This window comes from Aegilops tauschii, chromosome 1 (genome assembly GCF_002575655.3).
Source record: "Aegilops tauschii subsp. strangulata cultivar AL8/78 chromosome 1, Aet v6.0, whole genome shotgun sequence".
In the NCBI taxonomy this organism is placed as follows: Eukaryota; Viridiplantae; Streptophyta; class Magnoliopsida; order Poales; family Poaceae; genus Aegilops; species Aegilops tauschii.
This window is the reverse complement of record NC_053035.3, coordinates 230,309,342-230,329,351: the sequence shown is the minus strand read 5'-3', so window position 1 is coordinate 230,329,351 and position 20,010 is coordinate 230,309,342.

The following is a 20,010-nucleotide window of genomic DNA, read 5'->3' as shown; positions in this document are numbered from 1 at the left end:
GCTTCAGGTGCTTGCTGGAGGGTCACTACCGCAAGGACTGCACCAACGACGTCGCCTGCTTGAGATGCGGGCTCCCTGGCCATGGCTCACGCGACTGCAAGCGTCCCCAGAGCCTTCTGTTGTGGAAGACCTGGGGCGCGAGGCGGCGGCGCGCCATGAAACTGAAAGGAGGGCCCCTGCTTTGCGCTCCCCGGCGGCCTCGCTGCTTCCTCCCCCTCCGCCGCCGCCGTTGAGGCATGGGCTGCCTTCGACTCCGGTGTGGCCGGCTTTGTTCGTCCCTCGCCTTGAGGCACACACCGACCCTGCTCTGGAGGCGGCGGAGCCGACGGACATCTGTGTGCTGCGTCGCTCGTAGTCCATGGAGGACTTGGAGCGGCGCCTACAGTTCGCCATGGTGGCGTACGCTGGTGGTGCAAGGAGAGATCTTTCACCGGAGTTTGTCTTGGAGGCGCTTAGGGAGCAAGTCGAGGTTGATCGGGAGTGGGTCTCAGTGATCAGATACCATCCTGAAGATTTCCTGGTTGTGTTCGGCCGGGCGGAGCACCGGAGCAGGGTGAGCGCGCTCCCTTTCCTGGAGCATGGTGGTGTCCGTCTGTACTTCAGGCCGTGGAACCGGCAAGCTCAAGCTGTGCACGCGATGATGGGGTTCAAGGTCCGTTTGGAGGTGGAGGGTATCCCCCCTCATGCTTGGGAGCGAGAGGTGGCCGAGCAGCTACTGGGATCGTCGTGCTTGGTGGATGAGGTGGCGCCAGAGACGAGCAGCAGATCCGATCTTGCTTCCTTCAAGTTCACGGCGTGGACTGCTGACCCGGAGGTGATTCCCTCCCTTCACTGGTTGGCCATGCCGGAGCCTGGGTAGAGGCTGCCTATGAGGGAGCCAACCCTGTTGCATTACAAGATCTTGATCCACTTGGACGCGGTGACTGACTACTCCGGCGTGGTTGAGCAGCCCTGGCGTGCAGATGGTTCGTCGAGCAGTGGATAGAGTGGGTGGCGGAGCCCTGGCAACAGCTCGGGAGGGGCAAGGCCGGTGACGATGCGTTGGCAATGGCAGCGGGGCACAAGGGATGTGAGAGGAAGTCAGGCGGCGGATTCACGTGGCGGCCACCGCCGGAGTGCGGATGAGCGTGGTCGCACGGCTGCTGGTTCGCCGTCGGTGGAGCATGACTGGAGATTACCGCCGATGCCACTGGTGGTGGAGTTGTTGGAGGTACGTCCAAGGGTGACGATTCGGGACAGAATCTCCGTCAGGCCATCAGCTTTTGACTGCCTTTCGGGACCAGGCGCGCCAACCACCAACATTTCAAATCCTCAGGCCGACGGAGACAGCGGTTTGATTGAAGCTTCGAGAGGGGTGCATCCAATGATTGGCGCTGATGGCTTGGAGAGGAGGCAAATGATGCGGTGGCCATTGCGCGGTCGACAGCTGGTGTGCTCATGGTGGGGGCAGACAAGGTTTCTGAGGAGGAGACAGCGGCGTGTGTGGGGCCACAAGGGCAATTGGAGGACAAGAGGACCCCACCGCATGAGGACAGGGAGCAGTTGGGATCGCCTCAGCCTGAGGGGGCCCCGTCACTTCCCATGCTGGAGACGCAGTCTGAGATGCCAGCTGGGGAAGAGAGGGAGTCGGTAGAGAATCCAACGACGCGCATTGGCGAGATAGTGGAGTTGGCTCCAGAGACAATGTGCACTTTGGCGCCAACCAAGGAGAGCATGTGCCAGGAAGAGAGGGATCCTCCCGCGTCGGAGACACATCCAATCATTGCAGCCAATGGGGCCTCATCCATGTTGCATGGCTTGGAAGATGGGACGGGGCTGATGGATGGGAATCATGCACGGTCCCACACCCATGCACGTTCGGACGTAGCAGGCGCTATAGTGCAGCCTGACCCTAGGCTCTCTGTTGCTGCGGAGACAGTAGAACTGGGGGCCGGCGAGCTCGCCCTCAGCCTGGCTGCTATACGAGAGGATGCGGACGACGCGGATGCAAGGAAGCAAGAGGATCTTGCAGCGCTGACCAAAGGGATGACAAGTCAAGAGGCGGTAGCTTTTGCCGAGCTGAAGGCATTCTGCACCAACATTGTCAAGCGGCTCGCCCCTCCCCTGCTCAAAGAGGTCCAGGCCTCGGCGCGAAGGACAGATGCTGAGCCTTGCACTCCTAGGCGCACTACGAGAGCTTCGAAGAGATCAACTTCGGTGTCGGTGACGAAAGCTACTCCGGCCAAAAACGTGTTGCTTCGTGCCCTTGGATTAGTCTCGGCTGATCTGGTGCCACATGAGGAAGATGTTCAAGAGCTCAAGGAGCTCTTCGATTCGCCACTGCGTGACCAGCATGTCTGTATCATCGCGGCATTGTTTGGCAAGCCTGTGCCGTCCTTTGACGCGGATGGAGAGACGAGGATGGTGGTTGAGGCTCATTGAGTCGTGGAGAGCGCTGGTGTGGGAGATCTACTGGCCTTATGGATATACACCCATCAATTCTGTGCTGGAACGTGCGAGGTTTGAAAAGAGGAAAGCAGTCAAGGAGTTCCTAGACACCACTAAAGTTAGCTTAATTTGTCTCCAAGAAACCAAGATGGATGTAATAGATAACTTTGTAGTAATGCAATGCTTGGGACCGTCGTTTGACGGCTTCGTGTACTTGCCGGCGTTAGAGACTCGGGGTGGCATTCTCTTGGCGTGGAACTCATCGGTGATCGACGTCCATAACTTACAAATGGACACTAACTCTCTCACAGGCATGGTATGCCCGAGGGTGGGCTTGGCGTGGTGGATTTCTGTAGTCTATGGACCGCAAGGAGACGCGCGCAAAACTAACTTCCTAATGGAGTTGGCACAGAGAAGGAGGTGCTCAGCGACTTTAATATGATCTTGAGAGCTTCGGAGAAAAACAATTCCAATATCAACAGAAGCATGGTGAACAAGTTTCGCCAGTTTGTGGATGATCACGAGCTCAAGGAGTTGTACATGCATGGACGCCGGTTCACTTGGACGAATGAAAGGGACAACCCGACGTTAACAAAAATTGGCAGAGTACTTGGCACCGTAGATTGGGAGCTAGAATATCCGGATTGCTTGCTTCAAGCTCTATCCACTGGTGTTTCGGATCACGTGCCACTTTTCCTAACAACCAGTGCGCCATTTACGCATAAAAAGCGGTTCCGATTTGAGATGTACCGGACTAAACTGGAGGGGTTCGAAGAGGCAGTCGGGGATGCATGGAAGTGCGACGAGACTATTACCGATCCTTTCAAGAGAATAGATGCGCTATACAGAAATGCTGGAGCTGCACTTCACGCTTGGGGCCAAAGGAAAACGGGGAACATTAAGTTGTTAATGGCGGTGGCCACTTGGGTGATTTTAGGTTTGACAAGGCACTGGACCATCGTCAGCTTTCTCCCATGGAGACCTGGTTAAGGCGCACGCTCAAACTCTGCCTGCTTGGACTGGCCTCACTCGAAAGAATGATGGATAGGCAACGATCACGTTTCCGATGGCTCAAAGAAGGAGATGCTAAATCAAAATTCTTCCAAGCTGTGGCGAATGGACGGAGAGGAAAAAATTGCATCCCGCATGTGAAGTGAGGCGAGGAGATCATTACAGAGCAAAGAAGAATGGAGGAGGTCTTCTCGGATGCATTTCATGCTCTCATTGGCACGGCTCAGGCTAGACCTTACACGCTGGACATGAACTTTTTGGGGCTAGAAGAATCTGACCTACAAGACACGGAGGCCATCTTCACAGAGGAAGAAGTATGGGCGGTGATCAAAGAGCTACATCCTGACCGTGCCCCCGGACCGGATGGATTCATCGGGAAGTTTTACCAATGCGCTTGGCCAGTGATCAAACAGGATATTATGGCGGCCATCATGAAACTTTTTGTGGGAGATGGCAGAGGATTTGCAAAGCTTAATAGAGCTCTGACAGTGCTGATTCCCAAGAAGTCGAACGCGGAGCAGGTTAGCGACTTCCGACCGATCAGCTTGCCACACAGTTTGTCAAATATCTTTGTGAAGCTTTTGGCAGTCAAAATCAGGCCGCACATGAAGGATCTCGTCACTTTCAACCAGTCGGCTTTCATCAAAGGACGATGTCTCCATGACAATTTTCTTCTAGTCAGACAAGTGGCCAAGAAGATCGCATCGAGAAAGTGCAAGGGTGTCTTTCTCAAGCTGGATATTTCATGAGCGTTTGACTGCCTTTCTTGGCCGTTCTTATTCGAGGTGCTCAAGGCTAAAGGTTTCGGGCAGAGATGATCAAATGGTTGTCAATCCTTCTTCAAACAGCTTCCACTCGCATCTTGGTCAATGGAATGCTGGGCAGAATCATCATTCATGCACAAGGCCTCAGGCAAGGTGACCCGATCTCCCTGCTGCTATTTGTTATTGCGATGGACGCTCTCACAGCCACGGTTACTAGAGCTTCGGAGGTAGGAGTGCTCAGCTCTTTCAGAGGCATCTCGATGGCTCAACGTATCTCGATATACGCCGACGATGTCGTGTTCTTCGTTCGCCCTACACTCCAAGACCTGCACTTGGACGGGAGGCTCTACTAGTGTTTGGGACGGCTTCCGGCCTCAAGGTGAACTATGGCAAATCGACGGCTACCGTCATTAGAGGGGAGCAGGAAGATAAAGACAGGGTGGCAAACTTGCAGTGCTCCCTTACTGAGTTTCCGATAAGATATCTTGGACTGCAACTGGCCATCCGTCAGTTGACTAGGAATGAATGGCAACCTCTACTTGATATGGTCAGGAAAATGGTCGCAGGCTGGCAGAGAGGGTTCATCCAGAGGTCGGGCAGATTGGTGTTGGTCAAATCCATTATCTTCGCTAGGCTAGTCCATCAATTACTAATCCTGGATGCACTTGATTGGGTGTTCGAAGAAATAGACACATGGATGAGATCCTTCTTCTGGGCGGGCAAAGACAAAACCAATGGAGGCCAATGCTTGGTGGCATGGAACACCATTTGCAGACCTACATGCTTCGGTGGGTTGGGAGTCAAAAATTTGAAACTCCAAGCCCTGGCGCTTCGGGTTAGGTGGGAGTGGTTGAGCAGAGTTGACAAGGACATGCCATGGAGCAATCTTGCACTGACAGTTGATACATATGCAAGAGCGGTGTTTGATAGTTTGGTGGGAATTGAGGTTGGACGAGGTGATCGTGTCCTCTTCTGGAGAGACGGATGGATACATGGGTTTAAAACTCAGGATATTGCCCCAAACATTCAAGCCATGGTTGAAACACGGATGATCAACTCGCGCACAGTCCAACAAGCGCTTACTGATGACAGGTGGGAGCAAGACATACAAGGGGACATGTCATTCATGGCCCAACTGCAATTGATGCATCTCAGACATGCAATTGCCACAATTCAGAGAGACCCCTTGGTGGAAGACAAGTTCACTTGGCCATGCTCAGGAGAGGAGGGCACTTATTCGGCAAAGGCCACCTATGATAGACTCTGTCAAGGTTTGACTCGAGAAGCTATGCACCGCTTAAACTCAAGATATTCGCATGGTTGGTCTTGCAACACAGGATATGGACTTCGGACAGGAGAGTACGCCATGGTTTGCAAGATCAACCCTCGCCTTGTTTCACCTGCCTGCAAAGTGAAGACAATGCGGAGCACATACTAGCTCATTATGTGTATGCGCAGGAAGTGTGGTACACGTGCATGGACGAGCTACAGCTACCAATCACTGGACCGACGACTGAGGACACCATTGTGGAGTGGTGGATCCAGAAGCGCAGAAGCTTCCATGGGAAGGAGAAGAGAGGTTTCAATAGCCTGGTCATATGCACGGCATGGGCGTTGTGGAAGCAACGTAAAGCCAGAGTCTTCAACAGGAGGGAACAACAAAAGCCGGCGAAATACCTTACTCGTGTAATATTAGATGATAGTAGAGAGTGAAGTGAAAGATCGTGGATGTCTCCTAGAGGGGGGGTGAATAGGCGCTTTAAAATAATTACGGTTTAGGCTTGAACAAATGTGGAATAAACCTAGCGGTTAATTTGTCAAGCACAAAACCTACAACAATTAGGCTCACCTATGTGCACCAACAACTTATGCTAAGCAAGATAAACTACTAGGTGATAGCAAGATATATGACAAGAAACAATATGGCTATCACAAAGTAAAGTGCATAAGAAAAGAGCTCGGGTAAGAGATAACCGAGGAACGCGGAGACGACGATGTATCCCGAAGTTCACACCCTTGCGGATGCTAATCTCCGTTTGGAGCGGTGTGGAGGCACAATGCTCCCCAAGAAGCCACTAGGGCCACCGTAATCTCCTCACGCCCTTGCACAATGCAAGGTGCCGTGATTCCACTAAGGGACCCTTGAGGGCGGTCACCGAACCCGTACAAATGGCAACCCTTGGGGGCGGTCACCGAACCCGTACACTTTGGCAACCCTTGGGGCGGTCACCGAAACCCGTCAAATTGCTCGGGGCGATCTCCACAACCTAATTGGAGACCCCGACGCTTTCCCGGAGCTTTACACCACAATGATTGAGCTCCGAACACCACCAACCGTCTAGGGCGCCCAAGCACCCAAGAGGAACAAGCTCAAGGGTACCAAGCACCCAATAGTAATAAGCTTCTCAACTTGTAACTTCCACGTATCACCGTGGAGAACTCAAACCAATGCACCAAATGCAATGGCAAGGGCACACGGAGTGCCCAAGTCCTTCTCTCTCAAATCCCACCGAAGCAACTAATGCTAGGGAGGAAAATGAGAGGAAGAACAAGAAGGAGAACACCAAGAACTCCAAGAACTAGATCCAAGGGGTTCCCCTCACATAGAGGAGAAAGTGATTGGTGGAAATGTGGTCTAGATCTCCTCTCTCTTTTCCCTCAAAAACTAGCAAGAATCCATGGAGGGATTGAGAGTTAGCAAGCTCGAAGAATGTCAACAATGGGGGAAGAACACGAGCTCAAGAGATAAAGTTCATTGGGGAAGAAGACCCCCTTTTATAGGTGGGAAAAAATCCAACCGTTATGCTCACAGTCCGCACAGAGCGGTACTACCGCTCGACCTCACGGTACTACCGCAAGGGGTAGCGGTACTACCTCAAAGGGTAGCGGTACTACTGCTTGCGAGCGGTACTAAAAAAAATACATCTGTGCCTACCACCGCTGAACTTGTGACGAGTTTTTGGTCCGGAGCGGTACTACCGCTGTAGTAGCCGCGGTAGTACCGCTCTGGAGCGGTAGTAAAAAATTACATCCGCTCCTATCCGCGGTAGTACCGCTGCAGCCTTTTCAGAACACCAAAACGGTCACAACTTCTATAAACGGACTCCGAATTCAACGAAACCAAGTTTGTTGGAAAGCTAGCGACAAGGGCTAACACAATCTTGATAGAACTAACAATAAGAAGGAAATTAGAAAAGACCCAAGAGAAAATGGTGTGAACCCTTTGAGGGAGTCCTGGATTAGGGGGTCCTCGGACAGCCGGACTATATATTTTGGCCGGACTGTTGGACTATGAAGATACAAGATTGAAGACTTCGTCCCGTGTCCGGGTGGGACTCGCCTTTGCGTGGAAGGTAAGCTTGGCAATTCGGATATGTAGATCTCCTCCCTTGTAACCAACTCTGTGTAACCCTAGCCCCCTCTGGTGTCTATATAAACCAGAGGATTTAGTCCGTAGACGCACAGTTTGTGCCCGAACCTGGGTAAACATTGTGTCCCCCGCCTCCTGTTACCATCCGCCTTAGACGCACAATTCGGGACCCCCTACCCGAGATCCGCCGGTTTTGACACCGACATTGGTGCTTTCATTGAGAGTTCCACTGTGCCGTCACGATAAGGCTTGATGGCTCGTCTTGTTGTCAAGGACAACATTACCTCTGGGGGAGCCCTGGCTGTAGGCCAAACTCTCCGACTAGGCAGCTTCGTCATGACCGCCCGTTCGGCCGTCGCGCCGACGATGACTTCTCGGGTCATCAAAAACAGCCTCCACGTCGGCTCGGGATTCGCCGAGCAGATGGATCCAATGGAGCTCCCTTCCTTGAACGAGCTCTTGGATCGCATCGCAGCCCTGGGAGTCGCTACGGACTATGATCGGATCGGGCTTAAACCCGACCAAAGGGAGATTAACTCTCCGTCGGTCACCCATCAGATAGCGGTGGTGGAGGAGCAATGTAGCGATTCTTCCTCTATTTTGAGGACAAACTATGTCCGGATTCCCGAGCTCTCCGAGCCGGATACCTATCTACGGGAGGACATGGCCCAAGCTTCGAACTTAGAATCAGACAGCGGGCCAAAACTATTGGGCAACATCCCGGAGCCCGAACTGGTCTCGGATCGGGTCAGGGTTTGGACCTAAATCTACCCACCCACCCAGACATAATTGATCTTTCCACATTATACAAGAGCCCAAGAGACAGTACATCACTATTGGGCCAGATTCCTCCTTGTAATGAGCAAGGTCAAGGACTGTCGCGAGGAAGACGCAATTTCATTCTTTTGCAAAAATTGCACGGACAAGGGAATCCTCAACACCATAAGTCGCCGTGACATAGCACACTTCGCTGACTTGGCGGCCATAGTACAGAAGTACTGTGTGATGGAAAGCGCCTGGAAAACCCAAACAAAATTCTGGGATCCCCCGGCTCTAACTAGACCCCCCCGTCCGAACTAAAAGGGTGTACTCTCGTAAGTCACCCGATCCAATTACAAAGAAACCAAAGCCCACTACTAGGCATGGAACTATATTGGAGGGATGGCTCAATGGGCCATGCAAAATTCACAGTACACCGGATACCATGCCAACACACAGCCTTAGAGCATGTTGGATACTCCGGCAGGTGGCCAAGAGCGGCGAGGATCTCCTCATCAACAATACCACAGAGCACCATCCCATGGAAAATAACAATATAGTATTGACAGTCTTCGAGACCTTCGCCTCAAATAATAGGCGCAATCGAGCACTCCGCGGCCTTGCCGAAGTCTGCCATGTTGCAACAATAAATCCATGGAACGACACAGCTATAACCTTCAATGCCAGTGACGAACCTCAATTCCGAACAGCCCGAGCACCAGCCGCTTTGGTCCTTAGTCCAATTGTGGACGGCTTCCGGCTTACTACATGGACGGTGGCAGCGGATTAAACCTCATCTACCAGGAGACTCTTAACAAAATGGAAATAGACAAGAGCCGCATTAAGCAAAGCAGCACGACCTCCAGAGGAATCATCCCTAGTCGGGAGGCACGATGTGCAGGAAAATTACACTAGATGTGGTATTCGGCACGCCGGAAAATTATAGGTCCGAAGAAATCACATTCCAAGTGGCCCCGTTCAGTAGTGGATACCACGCCCTTTTAGGGCGGGAGGCATTCACGATCTTCCAAGCTATACCCCATTACGGGTACATGAAGCTCAAAATGCCCGGGCCCAATGGAATCATCACTCTAGCTAGTGATCCGGACATAGCACTCCGCGCCGAAAATAAAACCGCCGCACTGGCCCTCGAGGCGTTATCTGAAGCCCTTGCGGCCGAAGAACTAACTGCGCTGCGCTCCACAGTGGACAGGAACGACATGATACTCGACAAAAGGCCCAAGTCCACCTCTTTTAAACCAGCGGACGAAATAATCAAATTCCAAGTCCACCCAACGGACCCTACAAAAATAGCATCCATCGGGGCACAGCTGAACCCCACAATAGACGCCGCACTGCGGGAGTTCTTGCACGAGAATTGGAACATCTTCGCCTGGCATCCTTCAGACATGTCAGGAATCCCGCGCAGGCTGGCCGAGCATAGCCTAAACATTCTAAAGGGATACAAGCCGGTCAAGCAGACTCTTCGGCGTTTCTCAGAGCCTAAGCGACAAGCCATGGGAGAGGAGCTAGCCAAGCTACTCGAGGCCGGATTCATTCGAGAAATAAAACATCCGGACTGGCTAGCAAACCTGGTAATGGTACCAAAGAAGGACAAATCATGGCGCCTATGTGTCGATTTCAAGGACCTTAACAAGGCTTGCCCCAAGGATTGTTGGGGAACGTAGCAGAAATTCAAAATTTTCCTACGTGTCACCAAGATCAATCTAGGAGATGCTAGCAACGAGAGGGGAGGAGTGCATCTACATACCCTTGTAGATCGCGAGCGGAAGCGTTCAAGAGAACGGGGTTGATGGAGTCGTACTCGTCGTGATCCAAATCACCGATGATCCTAGCGCCGAACGAACGGCACCTCCGCGTTCAACACACGTACGGAGAAGCGACATCTCCTCCTTCTTGATCCAGAAAGGGGGGAGGAGAGGTTGATGGAGATCCAGCAGCAGGACGGCGTGGTGGTGGAAGTAGCGGGATTCCAACAGGGCTTCGCCAAGCGCTGCGGGAGGAGGGAGATGTGTCACGGGAGAGAGAGGGAGGCGCCAGGGCTTGGGGTGCTTCTCCCATGCGCCTCCCCACTATATATAGGGGTGGAGGGGGCTGGTTTCTTGCCCTCCAAGTCCATTGGGGCGTTGGCAAAGGTGGGGGAAAGAAATCCCATCATTTCCCTTCCCCACCGATTGTTATCCCCCTTTTTTAGGGATCTTGATCTTATCCCTTCGGGATATGATCTTATTCCTTCTAAGGTGGGATCTTGGTGCGCCTTGACCAGGGGTGTGGGGCCTTGCCCCCACTACCCACGTTCATGTGGGTCCCCCCATGCAGATGGGCCCCACTTCGGAACCTTCTAGAACCTTCCCGGTACAATACCGAAAAATCCCGAACATTTTCCGGTGGCCAAAATAGGACTTCCCATATATAAATCTTTACCTTCGGACCATTCCGGAACTCCTCGTGACGTCCGGGATCTCATCCAGGACTCCGAACAACTTTCGGTTAACCGCATACTAATATCTCTACAACCCTAGCGTCACCGAACCTTAAGTGTGTAGACCCTACGGGTTCGGGAGACATGCAGACATGACCGAGACGACTCTCCGGTCAATAACCAACAGCGGGATCTGGATACCCATGTTGGCTCCCACATGTTCCACGATGATCTCATCGGATGAACCACGATGTCGAGGATTCAATCAATCCCGTATACAATTCCCTTTGTCAATCGGTACGTTACTTGCCCGAGATTCGATCGTCGGTATCCCAATACCTTGTTCAATCTCGTTACCGGCAAGTCACTTTACTCATACCGTAACACATGATCCCGTGGCTAACTCCTTAGTCACATTGAGCTCATTATGATGATGCATTACCGAGTGGGCCCAGAGATACCTCTCCGTCATACGGAGTGACAAATCCCAGTCTCGATTCGTGCCAACCCAACAGACACTTTCGGAGATACCTGTAGTGCACCTTTATAGCCACCCAGTTACGTTGTGACGTTTGGTACACCCAAAGCATTCCTACGGTATCCGGGAGTTGCACAATCTCATGGTCTAAGGAAATGATACTTGACATTAGAAAAGCTCTAGCAAACGAACTACACGATCTTGTGCTATGCTTAGGATTGGGTCTTGTCCATCACATCATTCTCCTAATGATGTGATCCCGTTATCAATGACATCCAATGTCCATGGTCAGGAAACCATAACCATCTATTGATCAACGAGCTAGTCAACTAGAGGCTTACTAGGGACATGTTGTGGTCTATGTATTCACACATGTATTACGGTTTCCAGTTAATACAATTATAGCATGAACAACAGACAATTATCATGAACAAGGAAATACAATAAGAACCATTTTATTATTGCCTCTAGGGCATATTTCCAACAGTCTGCCACTTGCACTAGAGTCAATAATCTAGTTCACATCACCATGTGATTAACACTCAAAGTTCACTAGAGTCAATAATCTAGTCCACATCACCATGTGATTAACACTCAATGAGTTCTAGGGTTTGATCATGTTATGCTTACGAGAGAGGTTTTAGTCAACGGGTCTGCAACATTTAGATCCGTGTGTGATTTACAAATCTCTATGTCATCTTGTAGATGTAGCTACCACGCGCTACTTGGAGCTATTCCAAATAACTGCTCTACTATACGAATCCGGTTTACTACTCAGAGTCATCCGGATTAGTGTCAAAGTTTGCATCGACGTAACCCTTTACGACGAACTGTTTTACCACCTCCATAATCGAGAAAATTCCTTAGTCCACTAGATACTAAGGATAAGTTCGACCGCTGTCATGTGATCCATTCCCGGATCACTATTGTACCCCTTGACTAACTCATGGCAAGGCACACTTCAGGTGCGGTACACATCATAGCATACTGTAGTACACATCATAGCATACTGTAGAGCCTACGTCTAAAGCATAGGGGACGACCTTCGTCCTTTCTCTCTCTTCTGCCGTGGTCAGGTCTTGAGTCTTACTCAATACTCACACCTTGTAACACAGCCAAGAACTCCTTCTTTGCTGATCTATTTTGAACTCCTTCAAAATCTTGTCACGGTATGTATTCATTTGAAAGTACTATTAAGCGTTTTTTATCTATCCTTATAGATCTTGATGCTCAATGTTCAAGTAGCTTAATCCAGGTTTTCCATTAAAAAACACTTTTCAAATAACCCTGGATGCTTCCCAGAAATTCTACATCATTTCTGATCAACAATATGTTAACAACATATACTCATCAAAAATTCTATAGTGCTCCCACTCACTTCTTTGGAAATACAAGTTTCTCATGAACCTTGTATAAACCCAAAATCTTTGATCATCTCATCAAAGCGTTCATTCCAACTCCGAGATGCTTACTCCAATCCTTAGAAGGATTGCTGGAGCTTTGCATACTTGTTAGCATCTTTCAGGATTGACAAAACCTTCTGGTTGTATCACATACAACCTTTCCTCAAGAAAATCGTCGAGGAAACAATGCTTTGACATCCTATCTGCAAGATTTCATAAATAATGCAGTAACTGCTAATATAATTCTAACAGACTCTTAGCATCGCTACGAGTGAGAAAGTCTCATCGCAGTCAACTCCTTGAACTTGCCGGAAAACATCTTAACGACAAGTCGAGCTTTCTTAATGGTGACACTTACCATCATTGTCTGTCTTCCCTTTAAAATCCATCTGTACCCAACAGCCTTACGACCATCAAGTAGTTCTTTCAAAGTCTATACTTTGTTTTCATACATGGATCCTCTCGGATTTTATGGCCTCAAGCCATTCGTCGGAATCCGGGCCCACCATCGCTTCTCCATAGCTCGTAGGTTCATTGTTGTCTAGCAACATGACTTCCAAGACAGGATTACGTACCACTCTGAAGTAGTACGCATCCTTGTCGTCCTATGAGGTTTGGTAGTGACTTGATCTGAAGTTTCATGATCACTATCATAAGCTTCCACTTCAATTGGTGTAGGTGCCACAGGAACAACTTCCTGTGCCCTGCTACACATTAGTTGAAGTGACGGTTCAATGACCTCATCAAGTCTCCACCATCCTCCCACTCAATTCTTTCGAGAGAAACTTTTCCTCGAGAAAGGACCCGTTTCTAGAAACAATCACTTTTGCTTCCAGATCTGAAATAGGAGGTATACCCAACTGTTTTGGGTATTCTATGAAGATGCATTTATCCGCTTTGGGTTCGAGCTTATCAGCCTGAAACTTTTTCACATAAGCGTCGCAGCCCCAAACTTTTAAGAGACGACAGCTTAGGTTTCTCTAAACCATAGTTCATACGGTGTCGTCTCAACGGAATTGCGTGGTGCCCTATTTAAAGTGAATGCGGTTGTCTCTAATGCCTAACCCATAAACGATACTTGTAATTCGATAAGAGACATCATGGTATGCACCATATCCAATAGGGTGCAGTTATGATGTTCGGACACACCATCACAATATGGTGTTCCAGGCGGTATTAGTCGTGAAACAATTTCCACAATTTCTTAATTGTGTGCCAAACTCGTAACTCAGATATTCATCTCTATGATCATATCACAGACATTTTATCCTCTTGTCACGACGATCTTCAACTTCACTCTGAAATTACTTGAACCTTTCAATAATTCAGACTTGTGTTTCATCAAGTAAATATTCTCAGCATCTACTCAAATCATCTGTGAAGTAAGAACATAACGATATCCACTGCGTGCCTCAGCACTCATTGAACTGCACACATCAAATGTATTACTTCCAACAAGTTGCTCTCTTGTTCCATCTTACTGAAAACGAGGCCTTTCAGTCATCTTGCCCATGTGGTATGATTTGCATGTCTCAAGTGATTCAAAATCAAGTGAGTCCAAATGATCCATCTGTATGGACTTTCTTCATGCATATATACTAATAGACATGGTTCGCATGTCTCAATCTTTTCAAAAATGAGTGAGTCCAAAGATCCATCAACATGGAGCTTCTTCATGCGTTTTATACCAATATGACTCAAGTGGCAGTGCCACAAGTATGTGGTACTATCATTACTATCTTATATCTTTTGGCATGAACATGTGTATCACTACGATCGAGATTCAATAAACCATTCATTTTAGGTGCAAGACCATTGAAGGTATTATTCAAATAGACAGAGTAACCATTATTCTCCTTTAATGAATAACCGTATTGCGATAAACATAATCCAATCATGTCTATGCTTAACGCAAACACCAAATAACAATTATTCAGGTTTAACCCCAATCTCGATGGTAGAGGGAGCATGCGATGCTTGATCACATCAACCTTGGAAACACATATCGTCATCTCACCTTTAGCTAGTCTCCGTTTATTCCGCAGCTTTTATTTTGAGTTACTAACACTTAGCAACCGAACCGGTATCTAATACCCTGGTGCTACTAGGAGTACTAGTAAAGTACACATTAATATAATGTATATCCAATATACTTCTGTCGACCTTGCCAGCCTTCTCATCTACGAAGTATCTAGGGTAGTTCTGCTTCAGTGACCGTTTCCCTCATTTCAGAAGCACTTAGTCTCGGGTTTGGGTTCAACCTTCGGTTTCTTCACTAGAGCAGCAACTGATTTGCCGTTTCATGAAGTATCCCTTCTTGCCCTTGCCCTTCTAGAAACTAGTGGTTTTACTAACCATCAACAATTGATGCTCCTACTTGATTTCTACTTTCGCGGTGTCAAACATCGCGAGTTGCTCAAGGATCATCATGTCTATCCCTGATATGTTATAGTTCATCACGAAGCTCTAATAGCTTGGTGGCAGTGACTATGGAGAACCATCACTATCTCATCTGGAAGATTAACTCCCACTCGATTCAAGTGATTGTAGTACTCAGACAATCTGAGCACATGCTCAACGATTGAGCTTTTCTCCCTTAGTTTGCAGGCTTAAGAAACTTGTCAGAGGTCTCATACCTCTTGACGTGGGCACTAGTCTGAAATCCCAATTTCAGTCTTTGGAACATCTCATATGTTCTGCGACGTTTCAAAACCGTCTTTGGTGCCACAATTTTAAACCGTTCAACATTACGCACTGAACTATCACGTAGTCATCAAAACGTGTATGTCAGATGTTCGCAACATCCACAAACGACGCTCGAGGTTCAGCACACCGAGCGGTGCATTAAGTACATAAGCCTTCTGTGCAGTAATGAGGACAATCCTCAGTTTACGGACCCAGTCCGCATAATTGCTACTATCAACTTTCAACTAAATTTTCTCTAGGAACATATCTTAGTAGAACTAAAGCGTAAGCTACGACATTATTTGCAAAGACCTTTTGACTATGTTCATGATAATTAAGTTCATCTGATTATTTAATGAACTCCCACTTAGATAGACATCCCTCTAGTCATCTAAGTGATACATGATCCGAATCGACTAGGCCGTGTCCGATCATCACGTGAGACGGACTAGTCATCATCGGTGAACATCTCCATGTTGATCGTATCTACTATACGACTCATGTTCGACCTTTCGGTCTCTTGTGTTCCGAGGCCATGTCTGTACATGCTAGGCTCGTCAAGTCAACCTAAGTGTTTTGCTTGTGTTCCGAGGCCATGTCTGTACATGCTAGGCTCGTCAACACCCGTTGTATGCGAACTTTAGAATCTATCACACCTGATCATCACATGGTGCTTCGAAACAACGAACCTTCGCAACGGTGCACAGTTAGGGGGAACACATCTCTTGAAATTTTAGTGAGGGATCATCTTATTTATGCTACCATCGTTCTAAGCAAATAAGATGTAAACATGACAAACATCACATGCAAATCATAAAGTGACATGATATGGCCAATATCAGCCTTTGATCTCCATCTTCGAGGCGCGGCATGATCACCTTCGTCACCGGCATGACACCATGATCTCCATCATCGTGTCTTCATGAAGTTGTCTCGCCAACTATTACTTCTACTACTATGGCTAACGGTTAGCAATAAAGTAAAGTAATTACATGGCGTTTTCATTGACACGCAGGTCATACAATAAATTAAGACAACTCCTATGGCTCCTGCCGGTTGTCATACTCATCGACATGCAAGTCGTGATTCCTATTACAAGAACATGATCAATCTCATACATCACATATGTAATTCATCACATCCTTTTGGCCATATCACATCACATAGCATACCATGCAAAAACAAGTTAGACGTCTTCTAATTGTTGTTGCATGTTTTACGTGGCTGCTATGGGTTTCTAGCAAGAACGTTTCTTACCTACGCAAAAGCCACAATGGTGATATGCCAATTGCTATTTACCCTTCATAAGGACCCTTTTCATCGAATCTGATCCAACTAAAGTGGGAGAGACAGACACCCGCTAGCCACCTTATGCATCAAGTGCATGTCAGTCGGTGGAACCTGTCTCACGTAAGAGTACGTGTAAGGTCGGTCCGGGCCGCTTCATCCCACAATGCCGCCGAATCAAGATAAGACTAGTAACGGCAAGCAAATTGAACAAATCATCGCCCACAACTACTTGTGTTCTACTCGTGCATAGAATCTACGCATAGACCTGGCTCATGATGCCACTGTTGGGGAACGTAGCAGAAATTCAAAAATTTCCTACGTGTCACCAAGATCAATCTAGGAGATGCTAGCAACGAGAGGGGAGGAGTGCATCTACATACCCTTGTAGATCGCGAGCGGAAGCGTTCAAGAGAACGGGGTTGATGGAGTCGTACTCGTCGTGATCCAAATCACCGATGATCCTAGCGCCGAACGGACGGCACCTCTGCGTTCAACACACGTACGGAGCGGGGACGTCTCCTCCTTCTTGATCTAGCAAGGGGGGAGGAGAAGTTGATGGAGATCTAGCAGCACGACGACGTGGTGGTGGAAGTAGCGGGATCCCGACAGGGCTTCGCCAAGCGCAAGCGGGGAGGAAGACGTGTCACGGGAGGGAGGGAGGCGCCAGGGCTTGGGGTGCTGCTCCCATGCGCCTCCCCACTATATATAGGGGTGGAGGGGGCTGGTTTCTTGCCCTCCAAGTCCATTGGGGCGTTGGCAAAGGTGGGGAAAAGAAATCCCATCATTTCCCTTCCCCACCGATTGTTATCCCCCTTTTTTAGGGATCTTGATCTTATCCCTTCGGGATATGATCTTATTCCTTCTAAGGTGGGATCTTGGTGCGCCTTGACCAGGGGTGTGGGGCCTTGCCCCCACTACCCACGTTCATATGGGTCCCCCCATGCAGGTGGGCCCCACTTCGGAACCTTCTAGAACCTTCCCGGTACAATACCGAAAAATCCCAAACATTTTCCGATGGCCAAAATAGGACTTCCCATATATAAATCTTTACCTCCGGACCATTCCGGAACTCCTCGTGACGTCCGGGATCTCATCCGGGACTCCGAACGACTTTCAGATTTCTGCATACTAATATCTCTACAACCCTAGCGTCACTGAACCTTAAGTGTGTAGACCCTACGGGTTCGGGAGACATGCAGACATGACCGAGACGACTCTCCGGTCAATAACCAACAGCGGGATCTGGATACCCATGTTGGCTCCCACATGTTCCACGATGATCTCATCGGATGAACCACGATGTCGAGGATTCAATCAATCACGTATACAATTCCCTTTGTCAATCGGTACGTTACTTGCCCGAGATTCGATCGTCGGTATCCCAATACCTTGTTCAATCTCGTTACCGGCAAGTCACTTTACTCGTACCGTAATGCATGATCCCGTGACCAAACACTTGGTCACATTGAGCTCATTATGATGATGCATTACCGAGTGGGCCCAGAGATACCTCTCCATCATACGGAGTGACAAATCCCAGTCTCGATTCGTGCCAACCCAACAGACACTTTCGGAGATACCTGTAGTGCACCTTTATAGCCACCCAGTTACGTTGTGACGTTTGGTACACCCAAAGCATTCCTACGGTATCCGGGAGTTGCACAATCTCATGGTCTAAGGAAATGATACTTGACATTAGAAAAGCTCTAGCAAACGAACTACACGATCTTGTGCTATGCTTAGGATTGGGTCTTGTCCATCACATCATTCTCCTAATGATGTGATCCCGTTATCAATGACATCCAATGTCCATGGTCAGGAAACCATAACCATCTATTGATCAACGAGCTAGTCAACTAGAGGCTTACTAGGGACATGTTGTGGTCTATGTATTCACACATGTATTACGGTTTCCAGTTAATACAATTATAGCATGAACAACAGACAATTATCATGAACAAGGAAATACAATAATAACCATTTTATTATTGCCCCTAGGGCATATTTCCAACAGGGACAATATATGTCACTTGAAGTACATAGTCACTTAGACTGACTAAATTCTTCTTCTATACCATCCAACAAGCTGTCTAGCCTACAATCCTGTTGGGAATACTTTGCGGCTAATTTTACCTGGTCATACACCAAACTGACGGGGATCTCTTTCCCATCAGACCCCACAGGTCTGACCTCGGCCATGTGGTTCGGGTCAGCCTTGGTATATCGAGTCTTCACCATGGCCCAGGCTTCCCTCGCCCCTTGTCGGCAGGCAGATATCTTCCATAATTGGAAGCGCCGCCGCGCTCCCTTGAGCATCTCTGCAAGCTCCCCCATGCCTCCTGGCAGGGAGGCGGATGGCCACAAGGCCTGGGCAATGCCCTGCATCACCTGCCGAACTTGTTCGTGCAGTTGTGAGAGCTCTGGCAGAAGATCACCCGCAGACCCGGGCATCTCCTCTACGGGACGACCCGCCAGCATACCTACAGATATAACTCTGTTAGCCGGTTTCTTCGCCGAACTCTATAAAAGTTCGTTCAAGCACTTACTAAAAATGTCACGTCGAAGCCTCTTATTCTCCTTTACGGAGTCAGCAAGCTGGGCCCGAACATCTTTCAGTTCAACACTCAGCCGGGTATTGGCATCTTGTAGATCGTTTTTCTCCCGCCTAACCTGCGTAAGCACGTGCTCGCCAGCCTTTAGCTATAGTTGAGCATGTTGCTCATCCCCTCGCACGACCTCTGGATTCACTCCGGGATCATCTGTAGAATCTATTGTTAGATTCGCATGCATGCCGAATACTAACTGGTATACGTCGTTCTTTTCGATAGGAACAAGTGTTACCAGATGGGGCCTTCTTGGACTCCTTCATTGTGGCAACTGTGGCCCGTAGCTGGGCTTTGCACTCCTCCAGCTCTTGAGACAACTGGGTATTCTTCTCCATAAGAACCTACGCAAATAATGATCCTTAAATCAGTTGTGCCAACTGTTTCAAGTCTCAGGGGCTACTGATATACATAATTGTCAGATTTTCTTACCCGTATATCCTTTACATACTGGTCCGTGGCTCTGGCAAGACCATTTTGAGCAGCTCGGATGTACGCGTCCCCTGAGTTGAAGACATCGAACGCCTCTTTAGAGAAACCAGGGTCGCGGAGTACGGCCCGGCGACGCTTGTGATTCATAGCACTCTCCACTTTGGAATTTGTAGCGGACAACCTATCCACATCCTCTGCAGGAGGAACATCCGGCGTTGCCCCCACGTTAGCATCTGCCTCTGTGTCCGGCTCTGGAGCCCGGCTGGTGGAGGCGTGGCCGGCAGGCTCTCCCGATACGGTCCGGCGAGTGTTTTTCCTGCCAGGAGCCAGGGACGTTATTATATT